The sequence below is a fragment of the Cavia porcellus genome, unplaced genomic scaffold (assembly GCF_034190915.1).
Source record: "Cavia porcellus strain 051 isolate PalLab524CR breed Dunkin Hartley unplaced genomic scaffold, mCavPor4.1 scaffold_9, whole genome shotgun sequence".
Classification (NCBI taxonomy): domain Eukaryota; kingdom Metazoa; phylum Chordata; class Mammalia; order Rodentia; family Caviidae; genus Cavia; species Cavia porcellus.
In genome coordinates this window covers 76,161,994-76,189,241 of record NW_026947492.1, presented here as the reverse complement: position 1 = coordinate 76,189,241, position 27,248 = coordinate 76,161,994, and the positions used below count along the sequence as shown (strand labels likewise).

The window sequence follows — 27,248 nt, the reverse complement described above, 5'->3', positions numbered from 1 at the left end:
GGTTGCAACTTCAAAACCAACCTAGGCAACTGGTTTCTGTCCTTCATGAGCTTAAGCCCTCCATTCACTCTATATGCTTTTTAGTAAACCCTAAACCTCTTTCTTCTTCACACTGTGTTTTCTCATAGATAATCTAAAAAGATCCCTCCCTAAAGGCTCATTTCTCATCTGTATCCTGAAAACTCTTAAATAACCATGTCTACCCTGAGGTCCCCCTGTAATATGGCTGTTGTGTAACATCTATGTAATAATTCCATTTACAACAGATTAAAGATCCCTCAAGGTCAATGTGTCAGTGTTGAATCCTGGTCTGCCCCTAGCTTAGTGTGCTTCTAGCAGTCTGTTTTAGGGAAAGGTACCCATCCCTCCAGATGGGCAAACCAGAAACCTCCAGGTTATCATTGACTACTCGAACAAATTGTGACAGCTAATCCTAATGGTCAGTTTGGTCAGCCTGAGAGATGCCTAGGAGAAAGCACACTTTAGGGTGTGCCTGGGGAGGGTAGGAGGGTGTGACTTAAGGGCAGTGTCTGATCCCTAGTCCCTTCTTCTGGGGCTCTTTACTGCTCTATCTCCCAGATACCACAAAGTGAGCAGCTCTGCTCCAGCACAGCCCTTTGCAATGATGTTTCTGCCTTGGAGCCAGCTAGTCATGGACTGAAACCTCTGAAACTACGAGCCAAAATAAACCCATCCTCCCAAAGTGGACTATGTTGAGCATTTTGTCTAAGCAATAGAAAGCCTGATACAGAAAACTGGTACTGACAAACAAGCCCATTACCAGGACTCTACCTAACCATGTGGTTCAAAAGTTCTTAGAACTGATTTTCAGGAGAAACATGGAAAAGTTCAAAGACATAGGATAGAGAATCCTTAAATGCTGTACCCATAGCTTGATGGGTAGAATTTCAGAAGATCACAATGCTGATAGGAATGTGGACAACAAAGACTACATCATGAGGTTTCAGATGGAACAAGGACTCTATTTGGAATTTAACCAAATAGACCACATGGTTTACATTCAGAAAAAGAACCTATGTACATTTTATCCATGTCCTCAGATCTGGCTGAGCTTAAAGGTGATAAGACTAATTGATATAGTGGAGGAAATTTCAAGGCAGCCCAATGTTTAGGCTGTGGCATGGATACTGCTGGCTGCTTTTGGCCAGATTTATAATGAGAATGTGAGCAAAAAGAAGAGCTGAAGGAACTCTCAGTTTGATGAGAAAAAAAAAGCACACATGAAGTTGAGGCTAAAGAAGTTTGAGTAGCTGAAAAGATTAGCACCATAAAGAACAAGCCAAGTACTTTGCACTGACACAAGAAGAGAAAGAACTTCAGGGCATCTCAGAAATCAGTGTGAGACCCCACCCACTGAGGGGGCAACAATGTCAAACTTTTGGGGGGGGTACCAGGGATGGAACACACAAACACGCGCTTGCAAGGCAGGTGCTTATGCCGCTGAGCTAAATCCCCAGCCCCTAACAATGTCAACCTTGAAGAAGAGTCTGTGGACCCCTGCTTAAAAAGGAACACCTAAGAATTTGGCTTCCTGGGATTCATTTCACTCTGCTAGCCATTCGGGCACTCAAAGACTATCACAGCTATGGTCCAAAGGGACCTGGCTACTGCTCAAACTGGCAACATACTATGATACTGTTCATGTGATGCTGGTTTTACAGGCATGCATAGTGCAAGAGTAGTGAGGTCATGAAGGCTTCCTTCCAGATTTCAATGGAAGGCCAGGCAATGTGTGATAGGGTCAGAGTTCTAGCCAGGAGCTCTGACAGGGTGATTCATGGAGCTATGAAAGTGAGCACAAGGCTGTAATTGATGCCAAAGGAATTTGAAGATGCTAGGAACATGGAACATCTGCTAAAGAAAGTCACAGACACTAAGTAAAGCCAGTCTGAGAGAGACTATGTTGACTGCCACCACAGCAAGGCTACACAAGATCTTTAGCACTAATATCAAGCCATCATGTGTCCCAGATGCCAAACATGGAGCTGTAGGATTTCAGGTTTGCCCTGCTGGGTTTCAGCCTTGCTTTGGTCCACATATTTTCTATTCCTTATTCCTTCCCTTTAAGAGAATGCTTACCCTGGGCCATTGTATCTTGGGAGCATGGAACTTGTTTATTGAATTACACAGGGGCTCACAGCTAAGAGTCGGCCTTGGGTCTCAGAAGGGACTCTGGAGTTGGATTTGTGAGCAGTGCTACAATGGCTGAAGCTTTGGGGATAATATACATGCATTTATAGTTGTATTCAGGGAGGTTATATTGTTTTTAGGCAGGATTATGTATGGTATAAGGAGGTTTATTGGATATCAGGTTGGCAAAGGATGGTCTTAGGATGGTCAATCTAGATTGTCAACCTCATTGGCTGGAGAGATAGCACAGGATCAGTAAAGCACACTTTTGGGTGCGTCTGCATGGGCTGTGGAGATGTGACCCTGGGGACAATATCTGGTCCCTGATCCACGTCTCTGGAGCTCTTCCCTTGTTCCCATGTCCACTAAGACAAGGTGAGTGCCTTTCTTGCACCATGGCCATCTGCCATGATGTTTCTGCCTTGCAACCCATCGTTGATTAGGGACTGAACCCATGAGCCAAAATTAATCCTTCCTCAGGTTATTTATGTGACGAATTTTTGTCTCACCAGGGGAAAGGTGACTAATAATACACTGTCCCTTGTTCCATTATCAGGCCCTGTTAGCATCACCTTTGAGAAATCTTACTGTTCTTTCATTCCCCTTACCAGGGAATGGTTTGGAATTCACATAATCCAGTTTAGACCAGTGACACAAGAATGAGCTGTTGGGAGAAGGAAAAGAGAGCTGGTGACTTTTTGTCTCTGGAAATAACCATACATGGCGTGCAGCAGCCAGCTCTTTACCAACATAGGAAAAACTCAAAATCCAGACAACAGCTGGACCCTATGCACTCTGCTTATAGATGCCCTAGCTCTGGGTTTCTTGATTCCTTTGTGCCTAAGTCTGAAACACAATTCTCTGCTGTTTGCAGCTAAAGTCACCCTTTTGTTGGCCCATACTCCTCAAATGATGAAAACTAATTTGGCTAACTCGGTATTTGTACAGCACGTAAATGACAACAGTATCCCCTGTAGCAACCTGGGGAGCAAGCCATTCCATTAGGAACCCAGGGACGCATTTTAAAATAAACTTAGCAAACTGAAAGCTGTGCAAATGAATGCATAATTATGAAATTAATCCTGTGAATTACTAAAAATATTTCACCATTTGAAATTAATTGTACTTATTCTGTAGAAGAAAATTACAATTTATCATGAACCTTTTAAGGAAGGAAATCTGTTTTTACAGAATTTTTTTGCTGACTGAAAGACTGTCAAATAGATTATGAACTTTCAAAGGTTTAAAATGTCATGGCACAAATCTCCGAGGCCAATATTTTAATACAATGTTGAGCCAGGATTGTGATCACTATTGTAATCTAAAAACACCAGGAAATTGAACTGAACTTGTCCCCACCTTATTAGGTAGCTTAGGGGTATTTGCCTGAATAAATCTCTGAAATAAATGTGCTGGCATGTTCTTTATCTTGTTATCATAAAGGAAGGAGATAGAATAAAAATCTAGATCTAGTTTTGCTGTTACTCACTAGTAATGAACATGACTACGACTTGTAAAAGCAATTATTTCCTGTGAATTTGTATCTTAGTATTATATATCAAATGTAAATGAGAGAGAACAAGGCAAGACTGGTCATATACTAACATGCATTCTTTAGATGTTCTGTCCTTAATTGAGCTCTCCTTGAGGATAATCAAATGCTCCAGATTACAATTCTAATAATCCTGCCTTGTTTGTTTGTTTGGAAATCTACTATATTGATGTCTCAGGGACATGAAAGAAACTGCCTATTTTAATTGTGCAGTTTGGTGCTGATAGAAATAGAAAAATGTATACCTGTGCAACTCCAATCATAACCAAGATAGAGTATCAGCATTGCATTACAAAATTCCCCATGCTCCCTTCTGATCATAACTCAGTTCTGCCACTACAGAATGATTTTGCATTTTCCAGTTTCATAGTATCTAATAGTTTCTAACTGGCTTTTACAGTACTGTGTCTAGCTGCTGAAGAGCACCCCTAACATGGGTAAACTCTAATTTATTTGCCAGCTGACGGGCTTTGGGGTTGTTTCCACCTTGGGTTTATTATCACAAAGCCTCCTCAATCAGGGCTGGGAGGTCTTGGTGTTGACACACATCCTGTCTCTTGGTATACACCTGGAAACAGGAATTTCCAGACCGTACAGTCAACCATGTCTCTGACTGTATGTGAAACTGTCAAACTCTTTCACAAAGTGACTGGATCAGCTTAGATTCTCACCAACTAAAATGTGAGATTTCCCACTGTTTCACATTTTGACTGGCACTTGGTAAAGTCAGTCTTTTTAATTTCAGGCATTCTAATAACTCACCATGGATTTAATTTGCATTTCAATAAATAATGATATTGACCACTTTTGCATGTGCTTTAGGCTGCCTTTTGCATCTTCTTTAATAAAGTGTGCTGCTCAAAATCTTTAGATTTTGTTTGTTTTTTAATTGAGGTTTGAAACCAAGACCTTGTACTAACATAGATTCTTAGGCCTTTTAAATTTTTGTTTCTGCTTTGAGACAGGATCTAGCTAATTTCTAAATTGCCCCAGGGTAAGCTCAAACTTTCAATCCTCCTGCCTCACCTCCCAGACTGTTGGGGTTACAGGTGCACATCACCACACCCAGCTTTCTGACCTTTTTGATTGGGTTATTTTACCCTTATTGTCAGAGGTCTTTAAATGCTCTAAAACTAAGGGAGTTTCTTGGTCAGATATGTGTCTTATGGCTTATCTTTTCATTTTATTAACATTACTTGTAGAAAAACAAGTTTTCATTTGGACTAAGTATTTGTAATCATTTTTATTCACTTTCCAAGAAATCTTTGCCATGATTTTCGCTCATGTTTTCTTTGACCCCATTTATGATCAGTTTTAGATTAATTTGTGTGAATTATTTGGAGTAATTTCTTATACAGACATATCTGTTTCTGGAACATGTCTGACAAGTCTGTCCTTTCTACTTTGAATCATTGTATCAAGAGTTTTTCCCTGTAGGCATCTAATTCTTAACTCCATTTTTGTTGTTGTTGTTGTTTGGGGTTTGTTTATTTGAATGGGTTTTTCTTCCTCTTTATGTGTAATCTTAATTACTCCAAAACCATAATCAGTATTGAAAAGAGGATGTAAACAGACACCATTCAGCCTTAAAAGATAAGCCCATGGGCCAGGTGTGGTGGCACACATCTATAATCCCAGCCCTCCGGAGGCTGAGGCAGGAGGATTACTGCCAGTTCAAGGCCAGTATGGGCTACATAGTGAGTTTAAATTCAGCCAGAACTGTGTAGCGCGCGAGATCCTGTCTCAGAAAACAAAAACAAAAAAAAAAAAAGAGAAAGAAGCACATGTGTTGAACTGCCATAGAGGCTGAGGCCCATAATCCCAGGTACTCCAGAGATGAGGCAGAGCCAGCCAAGTCGGAGCTAGCCTTGGCAACATAGCGAGACTGTGTCTCAAAGAAAATTAAAGTAAAGGCTTGGCATATAGCTTAGTGGTACAATTCTTGTTCTGGGCTCAATCCTCTGTACTGCAGAAGAAAGACAGAAAGACAGAGACAGAAAGACAGAAAGAAAAAAAAGAAAGAAAGAAACAGAGAGAGAAAAGGGAAGTAAGGAGGTATGGCGTCATTTGCAAAGGCAGATGAATACCCAGTAACCCAGATGGTATGTGAAATCTACAACGTCAGACTTCTGGAAGCACAGACAGGAGGGTGGTCACCAGGGTTGGGAGCAGGTGGTGCCAGTGATCTGGGGAGACTTTGGTCAAAGGATGTAAAATTTTAGTTAAAAGGAATAGGTCCAGAGAATGTTTAGTGTTATGGTGACTACGGTCAGCACCAAGGCACATGTACTCAGAACTGCTGAGAGTGGATTTCATGTGCTTTTACCACAAAACACGCTAAGTAGAGGAAGTAGCACAGACATATCACCCCACGACGTGTGTATGCTTTGAAACATGGTCACCTACCATAAGTATACACAACCATACTCGTCAGTGTAAAAATCATAATTAATAAAACCTTAAAACAACAATGTCAGAGAATAGAAGGTGGTGACCAGGGCTTGGGGGACTGGGGAAGAGGAGAGGTTGGCAAAGGCTGCTGGACAGCACTGTGACCATTCCCAGCACTGGCCTGTCACATAGTGGGGTGACCACAGATAACAAGTATGGGCCATATATTACAAAAACTAGAAAAAAGGAACCAGAATGCCTTCTGTATACTGAAATTACAAATGTTTGAGACCATATGTTTAACCTCATTTAAACACTGCACAACATATACAACGTGCCAGACATAGCATCACATGAACACGCAGACTTGTTTTAGGTATGAATTAGATGAAGACATTTTTAAAAATATAATTATAGTTAATGAATACCCAAATAAAATTTTAACAAAAGAAATCAGGTGTGCATAATTTGCTCTCCTTTTCTAGATTTTTAGGGGAAGCCTGAGGTCCCTGATGTCTAGCATTTCACCTTTCTAATGTCAGTGCTTTATGAACTGCTGAATGTGGCTTCCTCCTACAAATCTGAGTTTGAAGTCACGACCCTAACTCCCTCCTGTCCTTACGTCTGTGTTCGGCACCTGAGCAGTGACCACTAGCTTGCTGTTTGTGGCTAACTGAATTCTGCTGCCATCAGGAAACACTTGGTGTGGCAGGGGTGGCTCATCAGGCCTCAGCGCCCATTTATTGAAGAGTTACTTATAATATTCCAAAATAACCCAATTTAATATAACCATTAAAATTAACATTAAATAAAGAGATTTTCCTTCTCTCAAGAAATTATATTGTCAAATTCAAGAAATTATATTATCTGATATTTTGAAAAATAATATTTGTATTTTAAATTAGATATTAACCTGTGATCTGAAAAGTCAGACTAAGTTCCAAATAACAATGTCAGTAGAATTTTCTGTATCTTTCTTAAAAAGCTCTACAAGAACTTCCAGCACGCTAACTATGCATGACCTCCCCTGTCGGATTCCATGTCGAACATTCTTCATCAAATTCTGTTACCAACTGCTTCATGTTGAAGCTCCTAAAATGGTCTCTAAATTAATTACCCACAATATTGGGGAACTCTCTGCAGCTACAGTTCCTGATTTACACGTGAACGTTCTACAATGATATTATCATGCTGTGTTTTCTCAACTGAATCAAGCCTTTCTTCAACATGAAAATGTTAAAGAGTTTTTGTTTAGGCTTATTACATTATTGTTTCCAATGAACACAAGATAAAAATGACAAAAGCTGTGCTTTCATCTGGTTCAAAAACCCCTAACAGCCTTTTATTTGCACCTTGACAGTCAAATACACACACACATAGAACTTCTCCAGTACTTGCCTGTCCTTCAGCAGTAACGGGGGATGGTGCCTACTCACAGTATGAAGGTGTCTGCTCTTTTGCAAGCCAGACTTGCACACAGACCAACTACTCCTTTCCTGCAAACTCACAGATATTTCCCATTTCCTGATTTTTAAACTCCATGTATTTAGGGTTTATCCGAATCTAGCAACTAACTGTCTCATTTTGCAAATAAGAAACAGCTCTATGAAAATAGTTTTCATCACAAAGAAATGACAAACGTTTGAGGAAACACATTCATCTAGATTTGAATATTAGACAGCGTATGCAGGTATCAAAACATCACTTGGCACTCCATACATCACATGATTTTATGTATTAATTTTGCAAAACAAAGAAGAAAATTGCCACCAGTCAAAAGCATGTGGTTTTTGAACACAGAAACAAAAGTTCTTCAAGTTTGGTGGGGCAAGGGATCACCAGGAGACACAGAATGAAATTCAGATTCCTAGGCCCGTGCCAAGAAGGTTTAAACTCACCAAGCGGGGGCTGGGGTCTGGAGCATGGGCTCTAAACTCCAAGCCCAGGGAATCTGCACTGCAGACTGCACCGGCCCTGCCTGCAGTAATACCGAACCCCTCAGAGGAATGCAAGGAAGAATTTTCTGCTCATCAAGGAACCAACCTGATGATTTTCACACTAGGGTGCAGGATCCCCAACACACTGGGAAAGACAATCAGCTGTGACAGGAAGAGAGTGTTTTTAATGTTAAAAATCAAAATTTTCAATACTGAAGATGTGCTAAAAAGGAGAGTGAGGTGGGGGAGGAGAGGGAGAAAGAGGAGGAGGAAGATGAAGGAGAAGGAAGAGGAGAAGCAGAAGGGAGGGAAGATAATTAAGTGACAGCTGATTTAGCAGAACAATCAAAACTTAAGCTGCCAGACATCAGGGTGCAGTGCAGTGCTGAACCCCAGAAAGGCTCAGAAATCGAGATAGTGGGTATTTTTGACAGCGGCCTCCAGACAGGGTGACTACTGCCATGAGATGAGGTTAGATGTTCAGAACACATCTTTTTTTTTTTTTTAATCTGTCAATTTTTTTTATTAAAAGAGAAAAACAAAACAAAACAAAACAGTAAAAGGGTATAAGTAATACAGAATTTCAAGAAAAAAATATACTGTAAGAAATCACTAGTTAATAGATTACATATTGTCATCTTAGAAACAGTTGTCCAAATTACAAAATTAAAGCATACAAAGTGGACATTCATACAGTGAGACTGCAGACAGTTCTGTTCAATGATCCAACAAAAACTCAGTAATGTGGTTTTCTATCCTACACACTTAAATATACATGCAGTTATATCCTTTAGATCACTTTCTTTTCCTCTCTTTTTTACAGTAACAATCACACTTTTTGGGTTTTATTACTCCCACAGTTCTTATAACTTTTTTTTTTGAAGAGAAAAAAAAATGTGACAAAGCAAAACAAAGTCAGAACAGAAGGATGGACATAGTACATGATGCAAAGAGATAATATAGAAACCGTTGTTCGTTTTCTGTTACCTGGTTCTAAATACCCTGTAATACTTTCATTCTCTTGAATGGCTTCACACTGTCTTGATATGTTTGATGCTATAATATACGAAGTTATACTCAAATAATTCAAGGAAAGAGACACTATGGTGACTACTATTATGTCAGGTTATCTGGTGGTGAAACACATTGATGCTTAAATTGTTCGGTTCTAACCTGTGTTGTTCTGTTACTATGTCCTCTTTTATCTCAATCTCCCCCTTTTTTCTCCTTTTTTTAAAAAAAAACAATTAATTTATTTTTTCTTATTTTTTTAATTAAGGGAAAACTAAATTTAAAAATAGTGGGATATATTATAGTAACTTTTTTGTTTTCTTATTAACCTGTTTTGAACCCCTGTATTGCTCTCCCCATCTTGTTCTGACTGATTTTACTATATTCTGTTTTGTTTGATAGTATCAAGTTTGAGGGTATAGGCAACCTCTTTGAAGGCAATAAGATTTACTATGATGCCCATTATGATTTGACTATTATCTTCTTTTGAAGTCCTGTAAGGTCTCCAATGTAGGCTATATTGGTCTTGTTCTGTACTGTTTTGTTCAATTCTATTATACCTGATGATATAGGCAACTTTTTAAGATAGCAAGAGGCATAATGGTAACCATTGTTGATCACCTGGTATTCTGTTTTTGCATCAGAACCTGTCTTTCATACCAGCCCGGCTTTTGCCATCAGGAAAGAAGCAAGGAGCTCTGTTCTCTAGAGATTAAGCCAGGGGCCTGGGAAGAGGGACCAGGCAGGCAGAGCCTGAAGAGCTGCTTCTTGAAAAGACGGGAGTGAAAGAACTGGTAGGGTGGCACCATGGGAGGCTGAGGCAGGAGGATCACAAGCTGAAGGCCAGCCTGGGCGACTTCAGGAGACCATGTCTCACTTAACAAGGAAAGTTCCCCAGTACTGCCTGGGTCAACTCTCAGTACACACTGCAAAATAAAAGGGCCCGGGCAAGGGATGTTCACTATTGCAAGAGAAACTCTCACCCTCTTTCTTCACCGCTGACTGGGCTGCAGGATGGGCAGATTCCATCTAGTGAAACCGGTTAACTGGGCACTGATCAGGGTGGCCACTGATCAGGCCCAGGTCCTGCCACCGAGACAAGGCCTGGGCAAAGCGCACTTCAGCAAAAGCCCTCCTGCAAGGGGACAGGCTCACACTCATTGGCCTTTTACATGAGCTTCTTAGTTCCCTTTTTAACTCGGATGGAGGATTAAATTCGTATTTCAAGAAAACCTGCAGCCAAATAAAACCACCAGAACATTCCCAAAGCCTCAAAGGAAAACCAGGTATTTAGAGAAGGCAGACAGTGCACGGAGAATCAGAACAATCCACTGGGCTAAAGGCAGAGGCCAGCAAATTTGCAGTTCCGTTCACAAGAACGGGTCCAGAGAATCAGAGCTGTCAGGACAAAGAGGGAGGACACTGTTACAGAAATAACTCAACCTGCCTCTAAAGAGACAGGTGAGGTGCTCGGGCTGGAAAGGCTCTCTGAGGACCCAGCAATTCAGGAGACAGGAGATTGGAAGAGCTCGCTCTGGGCGACACCTTGAAAGGCTGCCCCCAAAACAGGGTCTGCATCAGACTGGGTCACAGCAACACTGGAGGCCAGATGGATGGGGGAGTCGCTTGCACATATGGAGGGGTAAACATACTTCCGCAGATCTGAAAACATTCACCTCCTGTGTTCCCGCACTAGAGTACATGACAGAGTAAACGACAGCGGAGGAAAATAAGAATCAGGGAGAGAGAGAGAGAGACCAGCACAGCACAAAGCCAAGAGCTCCTAGGATTATGAGACGTAGCAGGGATGGACAGAGTCACCCAGAAGGCGCAGCTCAAGTCAGTAAGGCCACCAAGGCCGTTTCCACCAGCAGCATTTGGTGACAGTATAGAAAAAAAAAGCCACAGGGACAGGATTCTAAACAGCTGCAGGCAGATAGGACTCTCCCAGAAAGAGCTGCTACCCTGGATACTAATGTTTCTTGGACAGTCTATAATTATTTGTAATAACTGGAGGAAAGTAGCACTTATCCCCATGATGCCAACTCTAAAAGGGGCAGGGTCTCAGCCAGGCATGCTGGTGCACGCTGGTAATCCCAGCACTTGGGAGGCTGAGGCAGGAGGATCACAGGGAGCTCCTGGTCAGTCTTGGCTAGGTAGGGGGTTCGAGTCCAGCTTGAACTACTTGGTGAGCTCCTGTCTCAAAAAGCCAAAATCAGAAAAAAAAAAAAAAAAAAAAAAAAAAAAGGTACCTGTAGCTTTTCATTCTCCATTACTGTGGCAACTTATGCCCCAAGGATTTTCCTAAGGCCTTTACACACTCACAGAACATACACACTTAGAGGACAGCCTGGAGCAGCAGATACCATGTGATAATTAAGCCATACTAAGTATTTCTAAAACCAGCAGATTCGAGTTTCAAATGGATTTGCATTAGCGCTGGCATTCTAAAGTTTAGTGACAATAGATATAATTTTGGCCCTCACCTCATACTTCTTAATTAATTAACCTCCTAAAATAAGTGAATGCTTTTCTTTTGATTCCTCATCTATGATTAAAACATGGCCCTCTCCCCTGTCTCCCTGCCAGGCTGCTGGGGACTCGGCTGCTCTGCTTTCTCTATGTCCCTGACTCCAGAGCTCGCCTCTATCCCACTGCAGGGAACACCTCCACCACATCAGGCTCCTCCACAACCCACTCTGCCTTTATAACCAGAAACAGCCAGCATGCTCATATTTTACCGTAAAAGAAAAATAATTTCTGTTTTCTTATCACTGTGCCATCTTTATCACTTATTTGTTATTTAACCTATAAGCAAGGCATTATCTTTTTCATTTTTATCGGTACCAGGGATCGAACTCACAACCGCCTGCTTGCAAGGCAGGCGCTTATGCCGCTGAGCTAAATCCTCAGCCCTGCAGGAGCTTTTCTAACAGTCTTACGTGTCTCTCCACGAATGACTACACTTCAACAAGCCAAGAGCTAGTCCTTCCTCTCTATTTTTCAAAATCTCCAGGGAAGATGCTACAAGATGCCTTGGCAATTTCTCTTGTATATAATGTCCCTTGGCTTAATATGCAAGTGTGTAACATATAAAACCCTGATCTCCCTTGATAAGTGCTCTTAACTGAGTGTGGTTATAGCCACTATAAAGACAACTGGAGGATCAAACAGTTATTTTGGTAAAAATCTCCAATGCGTACTCAATTGTTCACCTGTTTCAACAATTCAGTTTGAAAGTTTGGTCTAACAAAATCATGCCCACCTACATGAGCTCCTCATAACTGCCTCCATTTATAAAAAAGTAACTTTGATTAGATACACATTGGTTCACCCTAAAGATAATTTAAAAAGCACTGGCAATTCTCAGTAGCTAGGCAAGCTTCTTCATGCTTTAGATGCAGCTGAGGTTAGAAAAGTTTCATTTTCCAAGTTTCATAACTAGTGAATCGCAGAACCAGGACTCAAACCTACAGAGCTGGGTTGTTTAACTATCTGTGTAATGCATTCTGCACAAATTTAAGTTACTGTGATTATTACTAGACTGCTTTAAGATTGGTTGAAAGATTCTTATCTATAAAAAATTGAATGTGACTTTTTCCAAATTTTCATTGGTTCCTTTTGTTTGTTTCTTGAGAGGGGCTTTTGATATTTAGTTCAGGCTGGCCTTGAATTCCCTTTGTAGCCCTGGTTGACCTAGATCTTACAGGAATCCTCCAGCCTCAGCCTCCCACGTGCTGGATGACAGGTGTGTCCCACCACACTGAACCCATTAGTTACTTTTAAATATCAAGGATGGTGTGTAAATGACACTCAAAACCTTTGAAGGAACACAGCATATATTAGAGAGGATTCAAACCCTATTTCTTCAGAATGTCATGCAGTTTTCCTCATGCCCACCCCAATATATTTTTAAATGTAAAGGATCGCTTTTAAGTAAAACTATAGTTGTTTCAGACTCTGCTTAGCCTGCGATTATTCTGCCAAGAATTGAGGGTGCTTTCAGGTCTTTTTATTCCCCACGAAAAGAGGCAGATCTAAGATGGGAAGCCAGTCGGCTGGCCTCCATCTAAGCACCTCATTAATACTTAGCCCAGCAGTAAAGCCCTGCCAGCACAGGCGCAGCTTTTTACTAAGTAAACGGTCAGTTACGTTAACCAAAGAAACATCATTGCTTTGCTAAAATAATTGGGTAAGCTTGCAGTAAGCACACTTCCAGACAGGTGGCCTTTTACTCAGGTGTAATGTCTTCCTGCAGATTGGAGCTTATTAGCTGATCCTGCCGTTTGGAGGGGGAGGGGCGTGGCCATTTCTAAAGCCATAAAACCTCTGAGATCTGACTCCTATTCCAGGTTCAACAGGAATTGCCTCCCCTTCCTGCCGCAGCCACTGTGAGCAGCTCAACTCAGACCCGCGTCTTCGGCCCCTGCCCAGCACACACCGCAAGCCTGGCCATCCGGAGGAAGCGGCAGCCGCTCACTATCCGAGGCGCCGTCTTCATCAACGCCAGATGGTCAAACAGTTTTTCCTTGAAGTCCAGTCACTGTCTGGCTTCCGAATGAACACGGACACGCCGGGCCGCCTCCCCGCTCCCCGCCTCGCCCTGGCCAGCCTCCATCCAACGCTGGCTCCTCGGACAGCTCCCGTGACATAAGCTGAAGCAGGCTGTCTGCTCTGATAGCCTGCATAAATCATCATTTCTGAAGGGAACAGATGTTCAGGGTAGGAAAGAGTAATACCACAATTTAGTCCTAATTAAAATTCACCTTAGCACGCCTCTCTCGCTGGTCAGGTGCTCCCAGCTGAAAAGCCCAGGAAAGAATCCAGCGCCCTTCATCACTGTGCAGCCAGGCGGGCTGCGCTTCTGGCTGCTGCGAGCTGGGGACCCTGGGCAGGGTTTCCTCCTCCCCAGGGCCACGTCTTACCCGTGCCCTCCTAGGAGTCACTGCTGTAACTCTTCTGTCGAAATGCGAGGAAGGGCCTGCTAGAGCATCTCTGGCAAGAGCCTCAAACTGCTTCACTGAAAATAAAAAACAGTTTTTCACAGATGTTTTACTTTGACCCACACACTTTCAAAGATGTGTGGAGGGACTGAGGTTTCAGAACTCCCACTAACGACTAAGAGCATGATGACATTACTAGGCAGGCCGCTGCCAATACACAGGCAGAGGCAGGAGGAACCATCCTGTGCGAAGTGGCCATCAGCGTTCCTCTTCAAGAAGTTTCTCTGCATCAGTGAGTGGTCTGCACCTGAGCTGCTCCAGTTATTCACGTCGCGTCACAGTAACTACACGTTAGCAACAAAAGACAAAGACTCCTCCTCATTTGCTCTCACTTGTCCTGAAGAGAGAAACACTGGTATTGACATGTAACTGAGAATAGCTACACTTCTGTGTTTGCAGATTTCCAAATAACCCTTCTGAGTTAGCACTTACAGGAAGAAGCAGGATCTCTTTGACCTAGAAATGGTATTTTATATAAAATCTGCTAATACTGATATGAATAAGCCAGGGGACATTAATACACATGACACTCAGACACTGACACACAAATACATACATGGTGAGCAAAACTATGAGATAAACTTGTAGATTAAGTTAAAGGTAGATTGTAAGGCTATAAATGTGATCCTCCAAAAATCTTTTGCACAAGTAGTTGCTACATTTTTTCACTTTATATATGAAATTGACAAAAATTAGAATTAGGAAGCTGGAGCTACAAGTTGATGAGTTCTTGTGTATCCAAAAGAATCGACAGTGGTCATCGTGTTACACAGATACACAGGTGTGCTCACAGCATCACTGTTCACCACCACCAAAGGTGAAAAAAGAGTGCCCATCAGTGGATAAATGGTAAACAAATTGCAGTATATGCCTAGGGGGAACATTATTCAGCTAAGCAAAGCAATGAAACACCGAAGCCTGCTCAGTGTACATGAACACAAAGATGTTACGCAAAAAAGTAACACTCTGTGATTCTAAGTACATGAACTGTCAACTGTGATGTTGGCCAGTGCCCATCCAGGAAGAGCTAGCCGCTCAGAGGGACAGCAGGGAGAGGAGGCCGGGCCCCCAACAGCAGACCTGAGCCTCGCCAGAGGCTAGCACCACCAGAGCCCACCCTCACCAGGGTCAGCACAGAGGACCAGACTGGACATGAGGAACCCAAACAACAGAGAGCTCTGGTCACTCAAACTGGGGCCCTGGGTGAGAGTTATGCCTCCTGTCCTCCTGCCTCCTCCAAAGCCGCATGCTCACACAGGTGGGGCTTTTGGAGCTGGCTGGACCCAGGACATGCAATACTGGGATGAAGGGTATATGGCACTAGATTACTTCACTGACTGGAATTACACAGTTCTGGGTGTGGGTAAAGGAAGCCCCACTGTGGGCGGGGTGGCACCTACCCGTAGGTTTGTAGCCTGAATATAAAAGGAGAGGGAAGGCAGGATCACTGCTGGTTGTTTCTTGCCATGTCTTGCCTGCCCCACCATGGACTGTTTTTCCTCCATGATGTCCCTCTGTAAAGCCACCCTGTCTTGGAACCAGCGACTATAGACTGAAACCTACAAACTGTGAGCTAAATAAACCTTTCCTCCTTTAACTTGTGCGTATTGGGTATTTTGCTCAGCAATGAGAAAAGACGGAGTCAGGCCAAGGAAGGGAAATTCAAGAAGGTGCACTAGGTCCCTCACACAACCATCAGAGTTAGTACCTCCATACAACTGTCACCTGTGCTGCGCAGCCCTGACCCTGGGCATTGCTGCTCTGCGCAGCACTTCTTAGATTCCACGAACAGTAACACTCATTGCTACCCAGACCCTGTTTCATGTGCCTGACACAGATTACCTCAGTCTTCCCGACTGCTTCATGATGCAGGTGAAGCTATTCGCACTGACTGAAGAGTTTGCTGAGCTCCAGGGTCTACAGAACTGGCCCAAGACCTTATTTTATGGCCAATCCATGGTTGAGCATGGGTAGGAATTCAGCACAAGAAACTGAATGCTTCTGTAGCAGAAACCCCTTCCCACAACCCAGCCAGTATACTTCATTTTTTGTTAGTTGCAAGGTAACAGTTCCAGTTACAGTTCCTGTTCCTTCTGTTTCTTAGAAACAACTGGTCACTGTCCTGCATAGTATAAGAACTAATCAAAGACAATCAAGTACTCTGCTCCTGTATACTTCCCACTTGGAAACTCCATATAGGCCCTAGATCACCTGAGATGAGGGCCTGACATTTTCATAAGGGTTAATTCCTTGTCAGTGCCTGTTGATGTAAATAAATCTGTCTCCAAATTCTGGGTGATGTTTCAGAGTTTCTGTTTGCTGTAACGCTTCCAGGCACATGCCTTACCTCACAGGCACTGCATTGGAGGCAAACCTTCCCTCTTTTTCTGCATATACCCATTTCTCAGTTACCCAAGGAGATCTTGAGTCCTCCATGCCTATTTACTTCTCTCCAGCAACTCCACTATATTCATCAGTGTCCCCTTGTCAAGGCCCCAGTGTGACCACTGTGGAGAAGACACCACAGCTTGTGCAGCTCTTGCCTCTCAGGGACCACCTGACAGTGGAGTCCTCGTTGAGGAGCAGACACCTGGGTAGGGCCTAGGGGAGGAGACATTCCTTGTGAAGAGCTCGGGGAAGAATGTTTCAGGCAGTGAAAACCAAATGTTTTCGTGGGGGCTGCATGGAAGGAATGTACAGCAGAGCAGAATTCACACTGTCCATGCCCACCAGTGCCCCAAAAACCAGCCACTGTGTGTCCCACTGCCACACTACACAGCTGCCAGTGTGCCCAAACAGGAAACCTGCAAGGCCACGTGTCCTCCTCTTGGCTGGGACAGAGCCATGGCAAGGGCAAGGGATGCCTGGGGAAAGCCCATGTTCCAGCTACGGTGTGGGCAGCTCTGCAGGTCCTCCATCCTCAGCCTGGTTGGGACCCTGGCTGAACACAGGGCCCGGCCACTTTGGTCTGTGCTCCTCACCCTCTCGATGTCTCCTCGGCAAGTCCCAGAGATGAAACCCTCACCGCAGTCCCCTCAACATAGGACGACAGGTGGGAAATACAAGCGTGCTCTTGCGGCAAAGGTAAAATGAGTTTTTTAGGACAAGTCGGCTGTGATCGGAGTGGGGAGTGGAGGTGTGAGGGAGCACAGTAGGGCACAGTCTGGAAGCTGGCCAAGAGGCAGAAGCGGCGCTCTGAAGAGTCGCTGTGCCCTTGGGGACCTCTGGACTCCAACCCCCCAGAGCTCTAGTTGAGTCCAGCAGTGAGTCCCTCAGGTCCCACCCCTATCTTGGTAGGAAGATTATGACTGCCTCAATTTCACTGTTAGTAATCAGATTTTCCAGAGCTTTGCTGTCTTCTGGGTTCATCATTTGTCATTGACATGTGCATCAGAATCTGTCCATTTCTTCAAGATTCTCTGAGCTGTTGGAGTGAAAATATAAACAAATTAAAGAGCAAAATAAAAGACAGATGATGGGGATCAGGGAGGTAGAACTTTTGCAGATGGAAAGGGGAGTAAAAAGAATTCAACATGCTGTGCACACGCACCACCCCCCACACACAAGAAGTGTGATCATTATGCACAGCAAATGTGGACTCATAAAAAGCAAAGGCCAGGAAAGAAAACATTTACGAGGTACACACAGCCCAGTCAGGGGTCATCCCCTCACATCTCCGGTTAGGTCCCCTCCAAGTGGTGGGATAAAGCAAACTTGAAAATGTTGCTTGTTATACTGTATTTGTAACACACTGTACTTTTAGGGTTTATTCTACTTTGCATATTTTGGTCAATATTGATAAACATGGAAAAACTACTGGAATTTGGTAGCATTTCTATTTAACGAAAGTTTTTAGACTAGCCCACAAAGGATTCTAACAAAAGCATACTACTGGCCTTCAGCTGACCTTGACTTTGCCTCTTTCCAGCTCTGAAACTTAGGAAAAACCTGTCAAATGTATTTGCTTTAGTTTTGGGAATGGGGGAACAGTAGCAGCACCCTCATCTGTGGCACAAATGGAAGGGGTCTCTCCAGAGGAAACAATGACAGGTGTACACGCAGCTGTAACCTCATCTGTGCATTACACCCTCTTGATTCATTTTTCCCATTGGGGTACCCAGAGATGCCTCCAGACACTGCCAATGTCACCTGGGCCAGCAAGGCTCTACCTGAGCACAGTGAGAAGATAATGTCCTCTGCAGGGGTAGGGAGCCTCCACTTGTGCAGAGCCCTTCTCTACTCCCTTCCTGGGATCTCTCCCTTCTTGCCCCAAACACCAGCGACTGTGTGTCCCAATGCCACACCACACAGCTGCCAGTGTGCCCAAACAGGAAACCTGCAAGGCCACGTGTCCTCCTCTTGGCTGGGACAGAGCCATGACAAGGGCAAGGGATGCCTGGAGGGCCACCTCCTGCAGGATGCTGTCTGACCCATCCATCCTCTGGCCTCCCACACCATGCATCCCTCTTGTCTCTAAACCTCTCCACTTTGTATGTGCGCCTGTTAGACCTTGGGCATCTGAAGGACGTCAAATGTGTCCACCTCTGTGCCTCCAGTATGTAGCACACTGTAACAGGCATATTTCGCCCAGTGCGTACTGAGTTGACCATCCATTTCCAATGTAAGCATTTGTTCCCTGCTGCACAGCTAGTACCAGGCCTCATGCTTGGACACAGCCGCGCTCAACAAATATTTGCAGAATACTCATCAAATGAATCCAATCACAGCAGGACTGTTAATTCATTGGGAACTTATTAGGTTAGACATTGGGTAATATTTTCATTAGACAGATACTAATTTGACTTCTGTTTTCTCTGTATTTGGGGGGACAAATTCATTGTTATACTCATGATTAATTAGCTATTTCATTATGCCCCTTACTAAATTTACTATGAAAAGAAGATATGTTTCACAGAGGATATTGTAGTCAGGGACTGCAAGGAAGACAGTTTAATACAGGGCACAAAAGTACAGAATTATTTCAAAGCAATCACCCAAAGAGTCAAACACAAAAATCGGTCCACACGCTAAAGACCCCAAAAAATCCAGCTGAGGGCCCAAATCCCACAGCAACATCCTTCATGAGCCCAGCTGAAGACCTAGAGCCAACGACAATGTTTCATGCAAGTTTGTTTTATGGATCTGTGCTGGAAGGCCCAAAGGTCAGCAACAGAAGCTAGAAAATCTATGCCAGCGGGGGGAAGGATCTGTGCCAGCAGGCCAAAGTATCTGCACTGAAGCCAAGAAGCAGAGTTCAAAGTAAGGACCAGAGGTCTCCCAAAAAATCACACAGCTACCCTCAGTGACAATGAGGTCCCAAGCTCCTCTAATGATGAGAACAGCCAAATACATACCAGGAAGCTGGTGTGACAGGCTTCTCCTGGAGACTGAGCAGCACACATCTATCCCCTCCAGAGCCAGGAAGCGATGCTCAAAGTAAGGACCAGAGCTCCCCCAAAGTGACCCACAGCCACTCTCAGTGACATCAAGGCCCTGAGCTCCTCTGACAATGAGGACAGCCAAGTTAATAGCAGGAAAAAAGCTCGACAAGCTCCTCCAGGAGAACCCATGGCAAGAGGAGAACCAACGATACTCAGGAAAACCAACAACACCCATTTCCCTCTCCAGTTCTCTTTTTCACACTGTTGGCAATGGTCCTCAAGTGGGCCATCCATACTCAGCACCATGCTAATTCAGTTCAGCTGGCTGTTACAAGTTGACCACCAGTTGCTAACCCACCAGAGGATAACCCAGAAGAAGGGGCAGCAAAACACGGCAGGTTTAGTGCACACGACACACTGGTTTCAGAATCATAAAGCTTTGGGGTTGAAACAAAAGTTAAAATTATTGGCTTAACACACTTGGTCCAATCCATCATCCATTCAATAAACACACACTGAGACCCCTGCCCCATCTTGTAGACACGGCCTGGGGAAGTTGCGAGAGAGGCCTGGCAGGGTCTATCTGGGAAGACACAGCAGAGACCCAGCCCAGCAGGCACTGGCTCAGGGGTGAGAGCTGGACTTGAGGAGCAGAACCGGGAATACTTAGTGCAGCTTGGGGAGGTAAAGAAAGTGTCCTGGGAAGGTCACACAAAGGATCTGAAGAGCACACGGGACAGGCTGTGAATGCAAAGCACAATCAGGAGGGGGACATGGTACAATGCCGAGAAACAACCACACAATAGGCCACAGAGGGGCCTGGTGTGGCCAGAGGCAGGACAAGGAGGGCAGGAAGCAGCAGATCCGCACACTGTACAAAACCCTGAGACCACCTGTACCCTGAAGCAGGCCTTCTAGTTGTCAGGTAGATTGGGACTGCTGGAAAACTTCCTTACGTGATAGCAAAATCCATTTCCCTATACCATAAAGCTCCTGGGACGACTGAGGTAGACGAAGACTCTGGGGAAGCACACAGGCCATGGATGTCCAGAATGGCCCAGTTGGAGAACCGGGGGCTCCCTTCATAGCAACATGGTGACTCCTCTGCACACAGTGGCTCTGGGACCTCCGACTTCCTGTCAAAGGATTTGCATGGGAAGCGGAGGGCCACACAGGCACCCCTGACCCCAGGCAAGGAAGAAGCCTTCCATACTGCCCTGAAGCTACAAGGGGTGCAGAAAGCCCCACCCAGGCTGGCCTCCTGGTGGGAAGAGCAGCATCCAGAGGCTGGCGCTGGGTGGGTAAGCAGTGACCAAAGAGCAAAGGGGCTGCAGAGCACAGGATGGGAGCCAGGCTGAGTAGCTAAACAAGAAGCCTTGTGGCCCCCCAAATCCACCATGAACTTCTAGGAAGCTGTACTTGCGACTGCTAGCCAATGCAGTCTGCATTTCTGTCTTTCCTTAGCTTTCTCAATTCCCAAAGTCCAAAACTTTCAGTTCCCAGGCCCGAGGCAACCTAGTACCTTTGCAGGAACTAGAAAACAGCACCCCCACCCCAGCTGAGAATTGGAAAAGCTCAGCAGGAAGCAGTGACCTTCCTAAAACTCACATGCCTTCCTTTTGCTCACTTTCTCACCTTCAATAACAGCTACAGGCACCTGTTGAATATAAGATCCTACGACAACACAGAGCAAGGTTTAAATGCCTCTGAGACCTCCTATCTTTTACTCCTCTCCCTAGAAAAGGCTGAGGGTAGAAAATAATGACAAACAGCCATTCCTGTGAGGGTGCTGGAAGCTGGACACCTTAGACCCCACACTCTTAGATGTCCCTTGGAGAATCACTGGTGCAATGTCTTACTCTTTACAGCATGTGGGTGACCTCCCTGCAGTGCCACTGTCTTGGGGCTAGCACCAGTGGGGACATTCCAAATGCACTGAGGGCCTGGGGCGAGGGCCTCTGCACCCAGTTCCCAGGACAGTCTGCTCACTGTGTGCTGCGGGGCAGGCCATCCTAGGGGACCTCTCCTCACCCTGGCTCACCACCCTCTGGGATGCACATGGGTTCCCCAACCTACTTGGTTGTATCTTTCATAGATTCATGTCGCAGTGCCTTGCGGCCAGCAAGGAGACGGTGGTTGGGAGCACAGAGGCAGAACACGGGGAATTATATCTCTGATAATTCCAAGCATAACGACCACGAAAGATGATGGCTCTGCCCGCAGGAAACTCAGCGCGGCACCTGGCCAGCATGGTGAGGGGCCCTAGAGCAACAGCGAATCCCTCCAATACCCACTTCCGCGTTCTCCTGCCAAGCTGGAAATTGAACTTCCCGCTCTTCGCGCATGCGCCAACATTCCCCAATCAGCTGTCAATACGTTATTCTGCCCGCCCCTTCAAGTCCCACCCCCTTCAAACCGACTAAAAGCCTGCAGGTTCTTTGCCGGTCTCTGAGGGACTTTGCATGCTTTTGCAGCCCTCCCGTGCCAGCAGAGAAGCCTTTTGTCCTTTTTTTCTTTTTCTGCCCTTGCTTCTGTGCCAAACTAGGAAAAGCCTAACACAAGGAAGGGACACTGCGTATGAGAACGGACAGGTGCAATGCCTGCTGGAGTACTGCTCTCAGCACAGCAGCATCACCTTTGTGCACAGCCCGAATACCAGGAAGGGCTCTCTTCTCATCCCGACTCCCCGACTCCCCCAACAGCTCCTCGTGTTTCTTATCCACGGCTGGTGGCTCCCAGACCAGCTCCCAGACACAGAGCTGACCACTCTGTGTCTTTTGGGGCTTGGAAAATTAAGATTACACGGGGCAAGTGGAGGAGCGGCTGGACCCTGCAGAGATTTTAGGGCTTTGTAAAACCTTGGAAAACGCTTCCCCAAGAGCCATATCCCAGGTTCTAGGGACTGCCTGTCGGAGCACTGTTTCTTTATTTATTTTCCTAAAGCATTCCAAGAGTGCTATGCCCCAACCATGGATTATACTTTATTTTGAAGAATCGACATCCTATGTTAATTTCATTACCATATCAGGAAGAAGATAAAGCACTTTCTAGTCTGCTCCTGTGTTGAAAGGTCCATCTCTAATAATATTTCCTCAGTTTACGTTTTTTAAAAAACCAATGCCAGTCATAAATTAAATAAAATTAAATTATTCTGGGCACTCCCAACAGCATGCATCAGGCTATTATGATTGATACATAATGTCAAGGGTAGATGTTGGTCATTGTGTCAACTTGAGCAGTTTAGTTTAAGTGACTCAGCAGGGGGCCAGGGTCCTCACTTTGTAAACATCCTCAGCCTGTGTAAGAGGGGGGCTCAAAGATGGTGTGGGTGTAAAAGACCCACCATAGGGTGGAAAGCCTACACACAAGAGGAAAAGAGACTTGGTCCCCACCCCCTTTTGCTCTTGCTGCTTTTGTTGGCTTCTGCCCCTTGAACTATTGCCCCTGTGCTATGTGCCACCCTGCCTTGGAGCCAGCTGATTACATTCTGAAACCTCCACAAACTGTGAGCTAAATAAATCTCTCCTTCCTTAATTTTGGGTGTCAGGTATTTTGTCTCAACAATGAGAGAAAAGTAAGACACAGGCCAAAAAAATAAATAAATAAATAAAAATCGCCTCTTATTCTACCATTAGAATAAAAGCAGCAAACTCAACTTCAGATCCAGGGGCTTATTAGAAATCTTATTTTTAAAACTTCATTCTCCCATAGTTGGGCAATAAACCTGAAAACACATTAATGCCTTGCCTGTCAGATAGGCACAGATAATGACATTAAACATGAACAAGCACATCTTTTCGTGAGTGCAAGATGAGTTTATAAAATATAAAGGCTCTGACAGTAAGAAGACATACTGCTATATTCAATTATATCATCCGCCCCAAATACAATCGCTTCTGTGTTTGGTAAACAGATTAAATCCAGGTCACATTCTTGCATTCAGCTGAGTTTCTGGTCGCTCCCACTTCTCTAAATACTTGTGTTCTTTGTTTCCGCGTGTTCTTTTACATGTCATCCTTTATTGCTATAGGCATGATGGCTATATTTAACTAATAATGACAGATTTTAACTCGGTAACACTAGTCTGACATATCATTTGAAGTATGTCTTCAATTTAGATTTGATTAAAATTACAACCATCCCATCTATTGTGCCAATCAAAATGTTGTCACCCTTTCCCTGAACTTTTCTATGAACTTTCTCTAAATAAGTTGTGGCAGCTCAAAGTTAAGGCTAGCCCTGGGTCATGAACATACTTTAAAATCCAGCTCTTGGAACAGAGCAGAGAAAGAGGCCATCTGAGGCTGCTTTATAAAACGCCTTGATTTTTACCTGCACTTCAGACGGAGGTCAGAGCGTCAAACTCAGACTCCCGTAACATGCTGTACCCATCACTACTCCACAGGGATTTTCATTTGTTCCACGTGTCTCAAGATCTCAGAGTCAGCAAACACCATTGGCAGTAATTCAGGTACCTGCGACAACCCGTATGAAAAGTTTGCATAAGCGTACCTGGACATGATAGAACATAGGAAAGGAAATCAGTAAAGAGTGGGTGGACAGACAATGTTTTTTAAGTATGTTGGGTGCCAGAGTTGTACACCCATTATCTTCTCTCTACCTGACAGAAGCTCTGGGAGTTGACACTGCCATGCTCCATTTCTGGATAAGGAAACTCAGGCTTAGAGAGATAAAGTGACTCACGTGGGTTCACACTGGAGTTTGCTTTCCTGGCAGGGATAAAGCAAGCAGGAACTAAATTTCATTGTTGGTGTCTTTTTCCTGCACCCACCCCAGCTATTCTGGAAAGGTAAAGGCAGACAGAGGGTTCTGACTAATAGCTTTGGAGTCTTTGCTATGTTATCGAACTTCTATTCAAACTAGGGATTTATAGGTGTTCTTTTATTTTAAAATAATTTATCTTCATTAGAAAGATAAGACTAAATTTAATAATCATTTATTACGACTTCTGTTTTTGTTTTTGGGGGGGATTTTTGGGTTTTTGTTTTGTTTTTTGGCAGTACCAGGGATCAATCTCACGACCTCACACTTGCCAGGCAGTATGACCTCTGTTTTGCAGATGAGATACTCAAGTTGGGACTGGAATCCCACGAGATGGCTTGACTTTCAAGCCTCGCCTTCTTTCCACTAAATGATGATGCTTGTCTCGCATTTTTCCTAGCAGATGAGTGAGTTTCAAAAATGAGCAGTCTGCAAGATAAAACATTTAGAAGAACTGTGGAATTGAGTTCGATGTTCTAAAGAGACGAATTCTCTGGTAGAGTGACAATTCACAGGAGGCAATTGTCTATTTGATTTAAAAAGTATAGCAAACACCTGTTTGTCCTTTAAATTCCCTCCTCCTCCTGTTTCCCTGATATTATTTGTTCTTGTTAGACCATTTTTACAGTGGCATCTTGGTTCACAAACAATTCTTTCCACAATTCTGGTCGCAAATATAAGTGAGAGAGGTAAACTAGACCGTGAAGGTGAACCTACAGCACGCGTGCCACAGCGGGCACTGAGAGCTGGGAACTCTCAAAGGCTCGCCATCACTGAACTACACCCAAGTCCTGCTAGTGCGTGTACTCGGGGAAACCTCTGCTGCCACCTTGTAGGTGGGTGTTAGGAAGCTTGGTGCTCGCTCTAGGGGGAGAAAGGGGCCTCTGGTGTGGGCAGCACTGTGGCACTGTGTCTTAAGTAACAGCAAAGGTGCGAAGTGATGTGAGGAGCAGGTCACTCCTTGAAACCTGTGCTTTTACATTGAGGAACCAGCAATGCAGGAGATGTGCAGTGGAACAAGATAGAACGCATGAATCCAGGTTCATTAAACTAATGCATTTTTTGAAAAACAAATTATGACAGAACGTTTCATTATTGACGCAGATAAGAGAAAACGTGTTATGCTGCTATTTAGAACATGTCTTGTGTGTCATGGAATTGAAATATTTCCAAATCATCAATAATTAAAATGATGAGAATCCATCATTTCACTGACATTCACTTCTACATGAAGAGATGCCCTGTTTTAAATGTGCTCACACATATTCTTGTCAATCACAGCTGTCATAGCAAATTATTTCATTTTGTGGATCACATAGGAAGCAGAAAATCTCTGGGTTTAAATTTAGATCTTAGATGTAATATCAAGGACTCCTTTCATGGACTTTTCCCTGTGACTGCCTCTTCACAATACAGTATGTAAGTGATGTAAAATCTTATTCATAATACTCAATTTCACTTCTGGATAACAAAACTTAGGACTGAAATGATCACTGTAATGATACCCGAAAGTCAAACCTGTAAATCTTTAGAAAAAGATGCACAGGACAGAGCGGAACTGTAACTTTACAGTTTTAAAGATGATCAGAGTTCCATGTTTTAAAGATGATCAGAGCTCCATGCACAGAACTGAGACCTAGTGAGTTCTGTCTGGACAGTTTTCCTTCCTCGTCTTTTTCAAGGTACCTAAGCAACCATGCTCATAGGCCCTTGCTTCTGCCACATCTGTACAGAGCCGAAACCCTATAAACCACACGAGACTAGGCCAGGAATTTTCACTGTGCCACTGTGAACCAAAGTTTCACAAATTGTGAGTAAAACTATCTAGCTGTAAATCCCTGTGCTTTTAAAATGCCTTTCCTAATCATTCCTTGACTACATCTTCACAACTCCAGAATAATCAATAAATGTCAGAACCTTTAAATGCCAGGATTACAGCACCTACTAAGACATTTTCATCAACAAACTTCACACAAAATAGTTCTACTTTTCTAGTGTTTCCCACCCATCACTAAGCTTTCTGGTTGATAACTGAACTTCAGGATGTAAGGGCTGTTTTATTACATTTCAGCAGAAAATGCCGCCCGCCCTGACCTTGGCCTGACCTCTACACAGAAGCTTTGTGTCTGAGGTGTGTGATGAATAGCTCTCTGGCTTTCTGTTGAATGTGGTACCACCGGTTGTCAACACCGATGCTCAAAAGGAATAGTAACATAGTTTTAAAAATCAGTTTTAAAAATCAAAAATGGTAGTAGGCTTTTTCTATCTTAGCGGATCTAGAGTTACTTTCCAATAACGGACCATTTCACTGTCTACTCTGATTTCCTAAAGCATGAAGAAGCTGATGAGAAATGAAAATATAATTGCCAAAATTCACACTGACATAGTTGACCTTTCTGGAGCAGAAAGTTTTCCTCTAGAGGATCCATTTAATTTACGCTGTAAATAGTACCCTCGATTCAAGGATTTATAACTCATTTACTCAGTTTATGCCCTTGAAGGTCAGGACTTTGGTTCTTTTTCCAGGGCTACACACACAATATATCTGCAATAAAAGTATCTCTCGGTTGAATTTTCACTAAGATGAAATGAAAGACCAGTGGTTAAAAGCTCAGACTGTGAGCCCAGACTCCCACCTGTCTCTGGTCTGACCTGTGAGAGGGCAAACAGCAGGCACCAAGAAATTGCTGCACAAATGAAAACTGGCAAATGAAAGAGAGGACCAAGTATGGATTCAAGGCCTCTCAGCTAATTACATATTAAAATCTTTCCGCTCATTTAGGAAGATGTTTTTGCAAGGCCAAACCTTGTCAACTATTCTTCTATTCTTCTAATTTCTGATAATGCTGCCTTGCTCTGAATTTGTCTACCCTCTTCGAAATCGTTCACATGTCTTTTATTTTTAAAACTCCCTTGTGAAGACAAGTTGGCAAGTGACTGATAAATCTATAAGATGCTCGCTGGAAAGATAATTGTAAATCTTATTTAGATGACTTGAAAAAATATAAATGAATATGTGGGTAATATATAGACATCACCC

At 43.8% G+C, this 27,248-nt stretch overlaps 1 long non-coding RNA gene across 1 annotated transcript; it reads right to left on the bottom strand.

The window, feature by feature from the left end:
- Positions 1-12,661: 12,661 nt before the first annotated feature.
- Positions 12,662-21,747, bottom strand: LOC134477723 (uncharacterized). The gene is made up of 2 exons (XR_010049881.1): positions 21,503-21,747; positions 12,662-17,469 (listed from the first exon to the last, which is right to left on the bottom strand). It is a non-coding gene; the product is annotated as an uncharacterized LOC134477723 (long non-coding RNA).
- Between the last annotated feature and the right edge of the window lie 5,501 nt (positions 21,748-27,248).